The sequence below is a fragment of the Ranitomeya variabilis genome, chromosome 7, assembly GCF_051348905.1.
Source record: "Ranitomeya variabilis isolate aRanVar5 chromosome 7, aRanVar5.hap1, whole genome shotgun sequence".
NCBI classification, from domain to species: domain Eukaryota; kingdom Metazoa; phylum Chordata; class Amphibia; order Anura; family Dendrobatidae; genus Ranitomeya; species Ranitomeya variabilis.
Genome location: NC_135238.1, coordinates 24,911,202 through 24,916,470, shown reverse-complemented (window position 1 = coordinate 24,916,470; position 5,269 = coordinate 24,911,202).

The following is a 5,269-nucleotide window of genomic DNA, read 5'->3' as shown; positions in this document are numbered from 1 at the left end:
AATACCGGTGGTGCTTGTGTTCTAGCCTGTAGATTGGGGACTGTGGTGCTTGTGTTCTAGCTTGTCGATTGGGGACAGGGGCCGGGATTTGTTTTAAGAGGCCTCTGACCTTACGGTTCTGTGAACTACTTCTAGTATTCATGAAAAAAAAAAACTATTCTGTAACATGTATGGTATTTTTTGTTTTCCCCTAGAACTTTGCATTGTGCTCTTCCTCTGGAAATGTATGAATTATTTGATGAGTGGTACCATTTCCATTACCGTTGGGTTGCGTCCCTACACACTGTTCAATGAGGGCTAATGATTCAAGAAACGCCTTGTGGAAATGGAGAATGGCAACGCCCAGTTGTCAATTTATTCATTTCCATGAGGAATGACAGAGGAACCGCACAACCTTACATTGCCACTAGAGGGCGCAGTATTTGTCATTGTGTCGGCAGGACTGATCCTGCTGCTCTCTTGGAAGGATCCTATAAAAGACAGGGTTGTCCTGTCTGGAGAAGATGATTCATTTTCCTGCCTCGTTCTCGGTACCGTTATCTTCTGGGAAATCTTTACTTTTTTTTTTTTTTTTTGTTCCCCCTCCTCATTGTAGAACTTCCTGCTAATTGCTAAAATGTCATGTTGTAGCATTCATCCATTTATCCCCCTCCTGGGAGCTCGGATCCACAGAGCACTTAGATGCAATCATGAAGCCTGCACCACGTTGGACCTCCTGGTTTTTCTGTGATCTGCTTTCTCACACACTGATGACAGACGTAGATTTCTTCAATGCTGTCCCGTGTAAGTCCAAGAAAGAGCCGAGGCTCTACAGACTCATGGTTTACAGCTGAATAGCAAAACAAAACGGGAATATATTCTGCCAGAGGGGGAAGGAGACTGATCCTGACCTTATCCTTCACTCAGCAGCATGCTACCAAGCTGTGGGGAAAACATGAAAGTAAAAAAAAACAAAACTTTTTTTAGGAAAAAAAAATAAATATGCAAGTGTATGGAGTGAGATCGGGCTCTGGCTGGGAGTTTGTATAACACCTACATACCCTCCGATCCCTGCTCAGAAACTGGCGAATCCTCGCAGCGCACACGTTGGGGGGGATTCATAAGTCTGCAGTCAGTGACTGCACACTTATCGATTTGGACCGGACACCATATTTCTTAATGCAAATTGTAAAAATTATTTATTCGATTTTTAGACCTGATGGGGCTGGTGTACTTGCTATGAAATTCCATGTAAAGAATCATTTTTATAGTTCTAATCTATATATGAGCACTTTTTGCCTCTCCTTCATTTCATGCAGAACATGAGGGTCTTCAGTCTGCTGGCGGACTGCAGCGACATTCATTTTTTTTATTGCAGTTGTGACAATCACTGCTCCATCAGGTGAGCAACATCTCGCCCCCAACCTTGCATCTCCTAATACCCTGTGGGTAACTTGTCTCCTTTTTTTTTAACACTTGTGATTTCGGCTCATGGTTCTTTATGGAGGGAGGGTCTCTGATGACCAAGTGGAAGGTGGTCACCAGGGGGGAGTTGGAGATTACCGGGCAGGACTCTTGATCCGTTGCCTCCGGATTCTGGTTTCGCCTCCTTCACTGGTCACTTTTCCAGCACCGACATAATCTTCCCGATATGAGAGAAGTTCTCCTGGTCCGACCTTTTTCGTTTAAGTTCCTGACAAGGACACGACATCCTGGAATAAGTTCTGCTCCGTGACTCTTGTGCTCGCCGTGTTCTTCGCTTTTGTCTGCTGGTTTGGAGGCCATGCTCCAGGCTTCTCTTTTTCCATGTAGGTCAGTCTGAAGTCTCGGAGATCAACCATTTAATACCCAGAACATGGAATATAAATTCTGCTGCTTCCCCCTCTGTGCAATTCTATCATGGACGATGTTTGGCCAAGAGACTTTCCAATCTTTTCTTCTGGAAGAGACCCCGACATTGCCAATATAATGTATGATTGAAGCCCCCCAACCTTCACATTATGTTCTGGGCGATATGAGGGGTTATGAGAATTGTGAATTCTAAGTCTGGCAAAAAAACTGCTTCCCAAAATGAGAGTAAAATCCTTAAAGGGGTTGATTCATGCGGTATTTTCAGAAGCGAATCATTCTCCCTAGGCCCAGGATCCTGCTTGTTGATGGGCTCCCGATTGCCGCAGGTATGAATGGTTACTCAATGTGCACACCTATACTGCAGGCAAGGGCAGCTTTGCATCTGCAGCAGCCTCGTCCAGCCATCCGATCAGTTTCAAAGGAGCGCTTACAAGCACTATTGTAAAGAGCTTGTAAGAGCTGCGCTCCTTGCCTTGGGCACTGGACACTAATGGACTGCAGAGGAGGCAGATACAAGTGTTTCTCACTACATTAGAAGGTCATCAAAGGAGATATTAAAGGTCCCGTTCCCTACTGAGCTGGAGGGGGAAGATCAGTAATTTATAAAGCCCATATAACGCCTGCTGAATTACCACTGACCCTGGGCAGAGATCTCAAAGATAATCTTGGCCTGGACAGAATCCACTGGGCGATCTAGTGCCTGTGCTCATGACCTCCAGATCCCGTCCTGTATGAAAAGTTGGACCCGAATTCTCTTGAGTCTTGAACCAATATCTGGACCTCTCTGCCCGACTCCGGTTGAAAAGTTGGGTTGCCGACAATGGTATACAGAGAAGATGGGGCCGACGAGAACCTACTCTCAGGGGGGCCGAGGAGAACCTGCTCTTGGGAGGTCCGACCAGACCTCCTTCAGGTGCGGCCTATTGTTGGCCGAGTGCGGCATCAAGTGGAATTCTATCTCCTGCCCGAGGAGCGGCCACTGGAGTGGGGAGAAAAACCTGCTCCATCTTGTTTATGTTCCCCGTGCCGGCAGCAGTCTAGAAATGAGAGGAATTTCGGTCTGGTTCGCTGCTCCTCCACATAAGGGTTCAGAGACTAATTCTTCTTCTGCCTTGAGTTTGGGTTGAGGATGAGGAGTGCTGCCTGTCTCCAAGGTTCATCCACTGTCCTATACTGCCGGACTGGGACTGAAATTCCTGCTGACAGCCCTGCATCTGCGTCCCTGAAGTTGGCAGTGGCCCACCTGGCATTTGCCAGAATTGCCACATGGCCAGTCCGGACCTGCTGCTCACATTCACCCTATCAGATGAGTTTTCTTACCACCGTGCACTCACCTGTAAGTTGTCGTGCTCTTAGTATGTGTGACCGGTGCTGCTCTGTTGAAGCTCCAGAGGTTGGATGTGGTCACTGTCCTGGACCATTTAGCCTGGATCAGACGGAAAGACCGGGCCTGAGAATTCCGGTAGTTGGCGTCTGACACCACTCCAGATCTCCACCGCTCTACTCTGCTAATACTGTGCCTTCTACTAGTTTTGTGAATACAAATTAAAAAAACAAACAAAAAAAAACTGACAGTCACATTGGATGTGACGGTCAGTTTTTTGAAATGTGTATTCATTGCCTTCTGACTGAGCACTCCGCCTCTTAGACACAGGCGTTTTTAATCAAGGCAGGACCCTACCCCTCCACAGAGACATAGGTTTTAGTCTAATAGAGGATGCACAGGTTCCCATAGAGATGAAGACTTTATTCTAAGTGAGGATTGACATTGTTAGGTCCTGGTAAACGAGAAATGCCTTATCGTGGCTACCAGGTACACATGAATTGGCCAATTTATGATTACAATTTATGCACTAAACTTTCTCCAATTTTTCATATTTCTAGTGTAGTAATGCAATCCAATTTTCATATTTTATGTTTGCCAGTTTTGGCGCTACAGAGTGCTGCCTTATTTATTGGATTATACTAGTTTTGTGCCATCGCTGGGCTCTGCTACTTTATCACTCCGTGCCTCCTGACACAACAATCTCTGGTACAGCGTTGGGTTCTGCTACATTGCTGCCGTGTTCTTCCGGCCATTACCTATGTTGCTGGGCTCTTGTACATAGTCACTATTTAAGTGCTTCCTGTCATACCTCATTAGTTCTGCACTTCTGCTACATCGCTGGGTTCTGCTTCATCTACATTGTGTGTCTCCCAGCATACACAGCTCTGCTTGATGCTGGACATTGCTATATTGCGGTAGTGTGCCTGCTGACATACTCAGCTCTGTACATCTCTGTACTCTGCAATCTGTCTTCTGACCTACTAAACTCTGCTACATCACTGGACTCTGCTACATCACTTAACTGAGCTTTCCAATCGACTGTTCTGCCGCTCTGCTTTCTCCCATTGCCGTCCCGTCTCTACGGCCTCTGTTGAGGAAATGTTAAGGATTTTTCTTTGCCATCTGTTCCTATCGAAGTCAATGCAGAACCTCGTAACTGCCATGGATCCAGTGGGATAGTCCTGTATAGTCTATGGGGCCGCTCACATGGCTGTTTTTTGTTTTTTTGTGGATTGTTCTAAAAAAATAAAAATAAAAAAAAATAATGAAGACCTATCTGGTTTTGAACCGATTTGTGTGTCAAACTCTCCCATTAAAGTGAATGGGTCCATGACAAAAAATAGCAGTGCGATGCCAACAATGAGTCTGAGTCCTCTTCATTGATTACAATTATTTTTTTATGCATCCGAAAAAAATGACGCAGTGAAAAGATGGTGAAAAATGGATATAAACCGGCCTGTGAAAAATTCTCAGAGGCAAAAAAAAAAAAAAAGGTGAACTTGATGGGTTTTTTTAATATTAAAAAAAAAAAAAAAACCTGGCAGTTTAAAATGTATCTGTAAAATAACAGTAAAAAAGAAGCCACAAAAATCCTGGAAAAAATAAATAAAAAATAAAAACTCCGAAAACAATGGAAGAAAAACTGCAACCCCCCCCCCCCCCCCATTAAAAAAAAAAAAAAGAAAACCACTGGCGCTTTCCTCTTGAATCTTGAACAATCCAGCAGATCATATGCACATGCACTTATTCTGGTTTTCGTCAGAACGTAAATTAAAAATAATTTTTATGACACCCATATCGCGAGCACGAGGGTTTTGTGCAATGGTGACAGTGGGATTGGATGTAGAACATGGAAATCACAAGATCGAATGCAGGTTCCATTGACTTCTATGGTGTAAAACATTCCCCAAATTTGGGGCTCTACCACAGCACCCCAGAAACCCCCCTCTAACCTCTGTTACAGTATCAGTCACCAAAACAAATCAGAGGCAGCAGCTTTTACCCAAAATGGATGTCACGTGTCACTTCCCCCTCCAGTCTACAAAGCTTCATTCATCAGTTTCCCCTGTGCGGGGCCCCTTAAGGGGCGTGGTTAACCCAGTCTGGTGGGCG